Genomic DNA, 12636 nt, shown 5'->3' with positions numbered 1-12636 from the left:
AAAGCTGTGGTGGTTAAGACAGGTAGCCAGAAGCTGTAACAACAACAACCAAAAGAGCCACTTCCATTACGTGATTGCATAATTATACTCTTAGAGGAGCTCAATAAAATTGAAATCTGGAGTTACTTTTATGTCTTTGCTAAAGATTAAATTTCGTAGATTAAGAAGGTTGGGTGGTTAACGTTTGAGATTTTTCTGCAGAATACATTTCAACATTTTAAAACTCCTCTGACTGAGGAATTGGCTGCTGGCTACAGTAAAACCATGATCTGGCTTTCTCCATCTGGTTGTGGACTCCAGGCATTCCGCTGGGACAAGAAAGTAAGCCCCGAAAATAGATTCCCGTCACTAGATGAAATATCCCTTTGGTAAGAAATAATTTGCAGGGAGAATTCCATATTTGATAGCTGCTACTTTAAAATGTTATATTTTGGGGTTTCTCCATCTTAAAAATATGTTGAGTGGAAATTGTTATTAATTAATAAGGCAATTCTTATGCTTATAAGTTAAATGTACCTTCTTCTGATTTCCCATCTAATGTCCTTCAACCAGAAAGCAGTTTAGATAGGAGGATGCTCTTCATTGCCAGATGTTGGTAGCTATGAGGGAAATAACACAGTATCTTGCTCCTACCCAGGGCATTTTCAGTAAGTGTCATGACTACCTGGGCAAGAGTTAGACGTGTCCTGCACAAAGGGCCACACATCAGCCCATCTGGTGAACATTAGCCTAGAGATTTCTTGGTCGAGGTAACTTTCACATAGTTTTGGTGCAAACTGAAAATACAGTATTCGATTACAAAAGAATTCAGAAAAATAAGTGTAGTCAGAGCAAAGTTGTACGGAGATCAAAAAATAAAAATAAAAAAAAGAAAAAAAAAACAGAAAAAACACATTGGAAGAAAAACAGGAAAATGTGTTTAAAAAATCAAAAGCCATTCAAAGATATGCACTGTTTGTCACAAAAGTTTTATTTATAAACAAAGTCTTCAACATTTTTATGACATTTACATTAATTTTGGCCAAAAAGAATTACGTAATTAAATACTTTCGGTAATTTGTGAGTCTAAAATCATGTTTCTCTCTATGTTCATAAAATAACTATATTACTTACACTTGCTCTTTTTTTTCTTTTCTAAGATTTTATTGATTTTAGAGAGAGGAGAAAGAGAGAGAAAGGAGGGGAGGAACAGGAAGCATCAACTCGTAATAGTTATTTCTCCTATATGCCTTGACCAGGTAAACCCAGGGTTTCGAACCAGCCACCTCAGCATTCCAGGTCGACTGTCTCTCCCGGTCTCCAGCTTCGGAAAAATACAAAAAAAAAAAAAAAAAGTGACCCACTTTATTTAATAAGGAGACTGCTCATGAATTTATACCCATCATTGCCACATGCAAACTTTTCTTAATCATTTCTATTCTAGAAAACATTGCAATGTTTCAAGTGTCAACATAATCAACAATTATTAATACACACAGATGCCACCCGCTGCTTCACAGACCCTCATCCTGCCTGGTCCACACTCTGATGACAACTCCCAGCCTCCCTGTGGCCAGTGGGCTAGCACTCAGTGCTAGCCAACAAAACTATTGGGAGAAATGATACTTTCAGAGGCCCTCCCCTCCCCGCTCTGTTCCTCGCAGCAGGTTGGAAGGGAGGCATCCCAGTGACCTGGAATGTCCCTTGTGGATGATGGCAGCCCGGTCCCTGAATAGCTTAGTGGGGAAGCCTCCCCCTCCCCACTGCCCTCACCCAAGCTGCCCCATCAAATGAACCTCTTTCAACTTTTACAGGAGCAATGACCACACTTGTCTTGTGTTTGAGCCAAAAAAGCATGTTTGTGACCATTGGTTATAGCAGTTAGCCCACCCCACACCCCCAGTCAATTGTAAGAGTTCTTTTCACCCCTTTATCCTGAGATCTTGCTGAGCATTTCTGGGGTATTCTGTTCACCTCATGGTAGCAGCTTCTGTTCCGTGACTGGAACTCTCCAGAAACATCATTCCCAGATGCTGAGGTTGTGTTCCCAGCCCCGCCTTGTTATCCCTGTTGTCCCAGCAGCCATGACTGAGGCTCAGCTCACAACCCCCACCCTCATTTTCTGTCTATCTTGTGCTACAGCTCCCCTATGACCTGCTGCTGCGTGACCAGCACATTCTATCCCGAGTGTCTGAGCACCCGGCCAGCGCTCCGTGGCACTGAGTGACCAGACTCCAGACAGATGTGCTCAGAGGAGAGCCTTTAAGTAACTGTGGACTCTTCCAGTAAAGGGAGCTTGCAAGACATTTCTTTCCAGAGGCTCTGCTCGTTGGCAGAGCTGAGCAGGTACCAGCATGTAAGCAAGACCGCAGAGGACTCAGCTGTTCCCAACCACACTTCCCAGAGACCTGAGACTAAGGAATGGGATGTGGAGTCACTCACACTGTGGGAACTGCTTTTTCCACTTTTGCTACACATACCTGTGGCAAAAATTAAATAAAATTAATGAACAAAGAGAACAAAAAGACACTCATAATGCCATCACACAGAAAAGTGCCTCATATACCTGTATCTATAGTGTATGAACATAGATAACTATGGATGTTGTCCTATATGAGTGTGTAATATGTGATCTGTTGTATAGATTTTTATTTAATATATCACTGGCAGTTTTCAAGGTCAGTAAATGGAGAGTTGCTTAGAAGGACGTTTGAGTAAATATCAATACAATTTACTGACTGTAAAGCCAGTAGCCGTGGCCACCATCAAAGCCACCTGGCCCTTGTACGTTCGCATTTAATTCAGGTTGATCATAAAGAAACTGCAGAGCCAAAAACTGGTGGTCCATTTTCCTTTATTCTAGACTCGCACTTGGCAAGTGAGTAAAAACACACAGCAGGAAAACACTTCTCTTTCCATTCAGGGCTCCCAAAGCCACTGACTCATCCGAGTTTTCCTAGAATCAAAGGCTTCCACCTCACCAGTCTTGTTCACCTCTGTTCCCCATCTCCTTCTCCTTCACATACTGGCTTCTCCTTCACCATTCCACCATTTTGACTGCCTCCACCACATGGTATCCCTGCCCTGCTACAACTTGGGTTCTTCCTCTCTAAAAGAATGTGGTCACACTCTCCAAAATGGCCTCCTAGCTCCTCCTTTTAAAACCTTTTGGCAGGAAAGCCTCTCCCCCAACACACATTAGCATAATCAAGCCCCTTTCCAAGCTAGAAGGGCAATTAGCTGTATCATGTGAAAGCATAAAGTCGTGAGAACAGTGGTCATCTTTAATGAAGTGAGCAAAAAATAACTTATCTGCCCAACACTGACTAATTCTTCTTTGTTGATCATTTAAATTGTTCCGGTCTTAGATTTTATAAGAATGCTGTGAAAACATTGTTGTGCATATATTTGGGGGCATATCACTTATATCCTTGGGACAAAATCTAAAAAATTGGACTCATTTTTAAGGGTTCTGGTAGGTGACATTAAAGTATCCTACAGGGACAAGTGACAAAAGCTCCAGTGTCTCCACAGTCACCCCCCAATGAGATTCTTTTTAGTATTTGCTAATCTGGTAACTGAAACTCGGTGCCTTGTATTCCTTTAATTGACAGTTGTATAGCAGTGTTGATCAATTTTCATGTTAATTGACCACTTGCTGTTCCTCTGGTAACTGCTTGTAACCCTTTCACCAGTTCCCTTTACTTTCTTTTTTCCTAATGGACATATAAATGTTCTTTAACTATCACCCTTTGCTCATTGCATATGTTGCAAACATTTCTCCCAGTTTGTCATTAACCTTTTTGCTTTGTTGCCTGGTACTTTCATTATTGTTTTGTTTTGATCTCTCATTTTTGCTCCCATTCTGATTTATGCCTGTCCCATCAGTTATTACTGTCAGAGTGAACATACCTGCGTGGCTGTGTATTTGTCTGCACAGTCAGCTCTGAAATGTTAAGCACTTATTTTGGCTCACAGTGCTAAGTGAATTCCCCATCGCAGAGAACATGTGAGCGGGAGACCTGGCCTCCCTTCCTGTCTTCACGGAAGGCTGTTACCAGTGCTTCAGTGATGGGTGAGAGCCTGGCTCCTCCACTGGCTGCATGACCTCAGAAGATGCTCTGCCTCTCACAGTGACTAAATCTGCTCGCCTGCCAGTGGGAACTGCAATCATGGCAACCTCATGGGTTGTTCTGAGGATGGAAAAAGCAAATATATGTAGAGTATGTACTTCTGTTAGCATCTGGCACATAGTAAGCACTACAGAAACATTATTGTCAAGTTTGACCTTAACTTAATTAAGATATATGGTGTTTCGTTGCATACAATCACATATTAATATAAGTTCTTCTTAAAATTTCTCCAAGTCATCATATCCACATAGGCTGCACTGGATGTAACTGGAACCTAATGGTACAAGTGGAGTTTACATTTTTTTTTTGTATTTTTCCGAAGTGAGAAGCGGGAGAGAGGCAGACAGACAGACTCCCGCATGTGCCTGACCAGGATCCACTTGGCATGCCCACCAGGGGGCGATGCTCTGCCCATCTGGGGCATTGCCCTGTTGCAACCAGAGCCATTTTAGCACCTCAAGCAGAGGCCATGGAGCCATCCTCAGCACCTGGGCCAACTTTGCTCCAATTGAGCCTTGGCTGCAGGAGAGAGACAGAGAGAAAGGAGAGGGGGAATAACTGACAGGCATAAATCAGAATGGGAGCAAAAATGAGAGATCAAAACAAAACAATAATGAAAGCACCAGGCAACAAAGCAAAAAGGTTAATGACAATGACAGGGCCAGAGTTTACATTTTGATAACCATTCCTCCTGCAGCAAGACCCTGGACCTGGATTGTGGGTTAAGGAGGGGATACTCTGAGCTACAGCTGTGTGTGTCCCTGGGGACTAGCTGCCGCATGGTAGAAAAAAGGTGGGTGGAGGTGGTGTCCTGAGGAGGGGAAAACCTAGAAGGAGAATTGGAGTCCTCCAGAGACTGTCCATTAAACAGAGAAATATGCTTTGAGCACCAAGTTGGCTCTGCAGCTTGGATGGTAATAGAGCAGAGCCTCAAGTGTAACCAGACAGGTGGCTGTCCAAGCGCTTTAGTGCAGTCACAGTTCATCAACCAAGGTAGACACAGGTTGCTCAAGGAGTTGTTAAGGCTTTTGCTGAATTTGTCATCTTAAAGTGATGAGCTCAACTCCTACAGAGCTGGCATTAGTCCCCACACTGTCAGATTCCGATTGAGCATGCCCTGTCCTCCTGCAAGCCGCCGTTGACAGAGGAAGTGACATCAGGTCCTCAGTAATTCTGTGCTGTTTGAAGAAGAAAGAACTGGAAACTATAGACAAGCTTTACAGGACAGATAAGCACCTCCGTGTGTTGACCACAGAGACCACGCAGCTCCCAGCACAGCACTCCTGCTGGCCAGCCCACTGCCCCTCCGTCAGCCCTGACCTGGTCCTTCATCCCTTTGCTTCTCCTACAGACACTCCTGTGAGACCTCATCTTGCTATGGTGATGCTACCTACACCTCTCCCTGGAACTCCAGGAGAGCACACCTGGATTCCTCAGGGGTTTCTAGAGAAACAGAACCAACAGTTATATAGATAAGAAGAGATTTATTACAAGGCACTGGCTCATGCGGTTATGGAAGCTGACACACGTCAGGACCTGTAGGCTGAGTTGGCAGGCTGGAGATTCAAGAAAGCTGATGGTCTGGTTCCAGTGAAGGCAGGAAAGGGGCAATGTTTTTATTCAAAGGCCATCAGGCAGGGGAATCCTTTCTAACTTGGGGAGGTCAGTCTTTTTGCTCTAGTCAAACATTCACCTGATTGGTTGAGGCCCACCCACAATGGGGAGGGCAATCTGCTTAGTCTACCTATTTAATTGTTAATCTCATCCAGAAATACCCTCACAGACAGAGCCAGAGTGCTGCTGAACTAAATGTCTGGGCCCCCTGTGGCCCAGTAAAGCTGATACGTGAAATGAACTGTTACAGCTTCCAGCATCGTCGCCTGCCCGTTTGAGAGTGCATCAGGCTCAGCAGCCTCAAGTTCCAGGATAAGAATGGGTGACCATGAGGGTAGGGAGGAAGGACAATTTTAAAGGGGTCACTATCTAAAAGGCTGATGGGAATAGCAGTTCAGGGAAATAAGTCACACTTGTCCCTTCTTCATTCGCTCCATGCCAGTGGATCATGCCAGAGGGCACAAGGCTTGGTAGGAGCCAAGAACCCAAGTTGACCCTCAGGTCAAGCAGGAAAGTACTCCAGTCAGGACTGCCCCAGAATCCTTCTCAACAGAGTGGGGGTCCCACCTGACCAGGCATTGGCACAGTGAATAGAACAGAGATCTGGGATTTTGAGGACCCAAGTTCAAAACCTCAAGGTCACTGGCTTGAACACGGGATCATAGACATGATCCCATGGTCACTGGCTTGAGCCCAAAGGTCACTGACTTGAGCCCAAGGTTGCTGCCTTGGGCAACAGGTCACTAGCTTGGCTAGAGCTCCCCGGTCAAGGTACGTATAAGAAAGCAATTAATGAACAACTAAAGTGCTGCAACTATGAATTGATGCTTCTCATCTCTCTCCCTTCCTGTCTTTCTCTCCGTCTCAATGTATGTGTGTCTCTCTCACTCACTAAAAAACAAACAAACAAAAAACAATGTGGAGATCCTGATGCCCTCACAGGACCCCATAGACACTGGCCAGCCTGGCAGTGTCATGACTCTGGAAAAGGAAGCTGCTGCAGAGCTGAGACAGCACTGGGAAAGAATTCCAGGAGCACAGGGTAGTGCAAGGGGGCTTTGACTCCTGGGTACAAGCTGCATGGGCAAGAGCAGTGGCCTCCACACTGCATGGTGGTGTGTGGCATCTTTGGCTCCAGGCCCAGCCGCCACCGCACCACAGAGGTGTGGGTACCTGCCCTTCCCTAACCAGGTGCCGTCAACCTGAGGGCCCTGCTGGTTTTATTGAACAAGAGCCACCGTGATGGGGAGGGTATTTTAAGACTATTTTCTGCAGAGTGGCTTGAGCAGGATTAGCATAACCAGGCATGAAAAGCCCCCACGGCACACAGCAACACCCGAACTGTGCTCACACACGCTGAGAGGCCTGCTAAGGAAACCCTTTCCCATCCAGATTTTGTCATCCACGTCCATCTCTTAAATAACCAGGATCTCAAATTAGCCATGAGAAAAACAAAACAAAACAGAAGAGAACAACAACAAAAAAAGCCACTTCCTTTTTGTAAAAAGGAAGATAGAACTCCAGATCTGCCATGGGGGGCAGAGGCTGCTCCATTTGTTGACGTTTATCTCTCTTCCTGCACCTTTTGGTTTCTTCTATTCGTGGAAGGACAAAACTAAGCTGAGACAGAATGAAAGGAAGCGCCAGACAAAACGGCGGTTTCGGCAGAGGGGGCCGTCAGCCGCCCCAGATATCCTGAAATAAAAATGGTTTTCCCGTAAAACTTGTCAGAGATGCAAATGAGAGATCTTTGTAGGCAATATTAACGCACCGAGTGCAGGTTTGCACAGTGCTGCTCACTCCTCCCCTCCCCACTAAAACAATCCGAGTGTGTGACTCCTTCCTGGAAATCCTTTTCTGGAATAATAACTTGGTTGTTCTCTCTCCAGGAGGGGTGCGTGCATATGTAGAGTCAATCCCAAAAGTTACAGGAGAGAAAGCAATCCTGAACCAAACAATTCATTGCCAGTTGAGTGGCCAGAAGAACTAGTGATTCGTGTCAGATGGAGGGGCCCTGTGCACCACCGAGGGGAGAACGCCGAGCTTGTTAAATAGGTGGGAGATGGAGGGAAAGGAAGTAAGGATTTTCCTTGTGTATAACAGAAGAAAAGGAAATGGAATGAATTTGAGGACTGCTCAATGTTACATAAATAAATCTTTGTCACAAGACATAATTTCTGAATGATCCCTCAAAAGCAGCCATCACACCCTGCAAAGAAAACGCCCTGGGTTGGGACCAGCCCTCCCTGCGACATAACATCCCCAGTCTGGTGCACCAACAGGTGGACCTGGGATAGACGAGAACTCAGGAGACAGGCTCACATATATAGGGAAGTTAGTAACTGATGGAGGTAACATTCCAGGGGGGGGGGGCGTGTTCAGGGAGGTCCACTCCCAGGAGGGTCCATACTCAGGGGTGGTGGAATCTGTGCTCAGGAGAACACTGCTTACAATTTTAATAGTCTGTGGTTACTGTCTTGAAATCTTAATAATTTTATTGTTGAATTTGTGATATGAAAATAGAGCATGTTCTGTGCTTGGAAACTGGGCTTGAAAGTGGCTGCATCTCTCATGACCTGCCCACACCCTACCTGTCCAGGAGGCCTGGACACAGGCATGGGAAGGAGTGGAGAAAGGCACATGAACCCTGAATCCTGAGTGGTAGAGTGGGATTCCTGGTGCCTGTGAGGGTCTGTGTTTGCCCTGCAAGTATTCCCATGCCCCAGGGAGCATGACATTAAGTAGCAAGTAAAAAACACCGTGACCTGGACAGAGAGAGAAAGAGAAAGGGAGGGAGAGAGGGAGGAGAAGAGAAGGGAAGGAGAGAGCGAGGCACAGACATAGACTTTGAAAGAAAGGAAAGGGCTTTTGTCCTGCATTTTGAACAAGGTGCCCACATTTTCATTTTTTATTGGGACTGGTCTTTTGAATTATATAAATATGTGATATCTTGCCTGACCTGTGGTGGCCCAGTGGATAAAGCATCAACGTGGAACGCTGAGGTCGCCTGTTTCAAACCCTGGGCTTGCCTGGTCAAGGCACATACAACAAGCAATCAATGAACAACTAAAGTGAAGCAACTATGAGTTGATATTTCTTGCTCCCCTCCCTCCTTTCTCTGTAAAATCAATAAATAAAAACTTTAAAAACCAACAACAAATAAGAAGCATACAGAATGGAGGGGAGGAAGTAAATCTGTGTTCATAAACAATGTGGTTGTAGACATCAATGCAGAAAATCTTAAAGAACCCATAAAAAGTAATGGAATTAGTAAATGAACATAGCAAAGGCAAAGATCCAAAGTCAAGATATAAAACCAATCATACTTCTATATGCTAGCAAGACACAACAGGAAAGCTAAATTTTAAAAACACCATTTACAGTAGCAGCAAAAAAAAGAAGAAAAAGAAAAAGATATTTGGGAATGGATTAAACAAAAAGATATGTAAGACCTCTACTCTGAAAACTCTGAAGAACACTGCCAAGAGAAATGAAAGCTGTTAATGAGCAGAGATCCATGCCGCGACCATGGGGAGGATTTGGCACTCACCACTAAGCATCTATTCTCCCCAAAATGACCTACAGATCAACACCATCCTCATCAAAATCCCAGCAGGTTTTTTTTGTAGAAATTGAGGAGCTTATTCTAAAAGTGTGATGGAGATACAAAGGGCTCCGAGGAGCCCCTGACAGAGCTGACAAAGAGTCTGCAGAACGTACAGCAGCTCTGTCTGCTGTGAGGCTCCAGAAATCAAGGCAGCCAGGGACACAACAGGTCAACGGGACAGAATGGAGTCCAGAAATAGCCCCTGTACAGGTCAGGAATTGCAAGAATGGTTTCCTCTTGGCCTGACTTGAAAGGGACTTTCTAGGGGTGAGGGTAGTGGCTCTAATGTGATTGGGGTGCTGGTTACAGAGTGTATAAATCTGTCACAAGTCATCCATCTGGGCCGCTGAAGTACTTGCATTTTACTGTGAAAACCATCTACCAATGCAATGGGTTAGTCACTAACATAAGCGGATCTAATGGAACTGGTGTAGGATGCTTGCCAGACATTGTTGAATAATGGAGGTGGGGGATAGTAGCTTTACTGGTAAACTTGCTGTATACTCTTTTTGGGTGAAACATAGAGTAATTGCTATTTTAACAGAAGTATTAACAAGTTTTTGTTACTTTCTAAAAACTTTTTAAAATAAAGTTCAAATCCTTCTGTCAATCAACCGGTTGTGACAGAGGCTGACACACAGTGGGAGTGAGCCAAATTGGGCGTATTGGTGCACACTCACCAGCAAGATGGGGGCTGAGTTTCCTGAAGTAGTCTGTAAAACTTCCCATCTCCTTTCATAACAAGATGCCCCATGTGCACCACACACATACGTGTGTTTAGGGCAGTGCCATGAGAGGGCAAACTGCCTCCCCTCCGCCTCCTCTTTCCTGTCCCCCTCCTCCCCCTCCTCTTCTCCCTTCTTCCAGCAGGGCAGGACTGTGGCCTGAGGCCTGGAACCCTCAGAAAGGGGCTTTCTTGGAATCCTCAGTTACAGAATGGTGGACACATCTGCTGCCTGCCTCCAAAGGTATATGTGTTAAATACTGAGCATGAAAAACTGAAATAAAATACAAGTCGGGCTCGGGAAAGCCATCTGTGCATGGCACACTCAGCCAGCCCCTGCTCAGGGAATCAGGACAGGGGCTCATCCCGTGCCCACAGACTGAAGGGGCTTATTTAATGAGCAACCAAGATATTATGAAACAGTCAAGGAAGAAAAATGTATTTTTCCATTTTGGGAAATAGTCAAAGCTTTTATATTCCACCAAAAATAGAAGTGGTATTCTAGAAAGCAAAACTAGCTGGGTTTATGTATGTCTGCCATTCAAATGAGCGCACATGGACTGTGAATGCTCTCATCTTTCTGGAATGTGTGCCTGTTTCCCTGAGGTCAGGGACCCTGGACAGGAAGGAGTCTGGGACCTGTTCTGGGCCTGCACCGGCTGGCCGCCCGGACTGCCCCAGACCCTTGTGTTCTCCCCCACCCACAGCCCCACTCTGTGTCCTGGCATGGGTCCACGCAGGACTACAGTGACCCTGCCCCCTCACTGATGCATCCTCCCACCCTCTACTCCCCCAAAGGACAATGACAACATGAGATTCTTTCCTGAGATTTTTTTTTTTGTCACTTGAACCTTCCTGCTGAAAAGAGACTTGCTTCTCTCAGTGCCTTCCACTGCTTGACCTTGAGCAGGACGTGTGCAGCGACAGGGTGAAGGGCAGCGCAGAGAAGGGCTCCTGGATGGATGCTGGAAGGACTGCAGGCCCCTCAGGAAGCACTGGACACATGGGCCTGAGCAGCCCAGCAGGGAGGAGCCGCAAGACCCGAGGCACTGGTTGCGACCACATCTCTGTGGGGAGTTCTGCCACCAAGATGAGCCTCATCCCAGAGCTCCACAACTGTGCACGAGGCCATGTGGAGTCTCTCTGGGTCTCTGATGAAGAGAATGTGGAGCACAGGGGCTTTGGCCAACCAGCTCAAAACAGCAAACAACACACCCACTCAGTGACGCTCAAAGCCTTGGGCTCCCACACGCTGTGCAGGAGTTCTTGTGCCAAGACCACAGTGTTACCAATCTGGATACCTTGTGGGGGACTTCTCCCTGTCTGATTCTTGTCTTTGTCTTGCCAACCTTTCTTCTTCTTTTAAAATTTACATTTTATAATATGCTTAATATGCTACTTGACTTCCCAAAAGGTTATATGTAAATATGTGTAACTTATAAAGCATCACATGTGACCTCTTCTTCCTTAGGACAGAGGCTGTCTCAGTGACCTTCATCGGCTCTCCCACTGTCCATCATCTGCAGTCTTCCTTCTAGAGGCGGTCTCCACCTGTAACTGCTTATCATTCCTTCACTTGTAAATGTTCTGTGTGTACATAGGTGTATGTACATATATACATATACACATGAAATAAATTATATGTAGAGACAATAATGTATACATATGTTGTATGTGTGTGTGTGTATCTAAGTCTTCTTTTTTATGCTCAGTTTTCCTTGTTTTTAGGTTCTATAAAATGGCATGTTTTTCAACAAACATTTTATTTCCAAGATTTCCCCTTGTTGGAGGTGACTGTAGTTGAGTCCTTTAACATAAGTCACCATTTCATGATGTGTGTAATGTGGGGATGTACCCTGAGGCGTTTCTTCTTTCCCTAGTAAAGGAATAGTTGGATATTGTGAACACAGCCATTGTACACAGCTGCTGCCTGTCTCCTGACCACACGGGGAAGTACTTTTCCAGGATGTGTACTTGGGAAGAGCTCACTGGCTAGCAGGCTACACATATATTCAATTTTATAAGATAAATGTTTTCAAAATTGGTGGCTAATTAAGCTCCCATGGTTCAATGTTTAAGAATTCTTGTAACCCTGGCCAGTTAGCTCAGCAGTAGAGCATTGGCCCAGTGTGTGGAAGTCCCAAGTTCAATTCCCAGTCAGGGCACACAGGAGAAGCATCCATTTTGCTTCTCCATCTTCCCCCTCTCCTTTCTCTCTGTCTCTCTCTTCCCCTCCTGCAGCCAAGGTTCCATTGGAGCAAAGTTGGCCGGGGTGCAGAGGATGGCTTTATGGCCTCTGCTTCAGGTGCTAGAATGGCTCTGGTTGCAGCAGAGCAACATCCCAGAGGGGCCGAGCATCGTGGGCATGCCAGGAGGATCCCAGTCGGCACATGCGGGAATATGTCTGCCCACACACCCCCTTCTCACTTTGGTAAAATACAAAAAAATAAAAAGATTCTTGTGACCCACATACTCTCTAACGTTTGATATTGTCAGTCTTTTAAATTATTTTGCCAACATGGTGAGTGCAAAACAGTAGTATTGTGATCTAAACCTGCATATTCCCATTACTGATGAGG

This window comes from Saccopteryx bilineata, chromosome 2 (genome assembly GCF_036850765.1).
Source record: "Saccopteryx bilineata isolate mSacBil1 chromosome 2, mSacBil1_pri_phased_curated, whole genome shotgun sequence".
In the NCBI taxonomy this organism is placed as follows: domain Eukaryota; kingdom Metazoa; phylum Chordata; class Mammalia; order Chiroptera; family Emballonuridae; genus Saccopteryx; species Saccopteryx bilineata.
Note: the sequence above shows the minus strand (reverse complement) of the source record.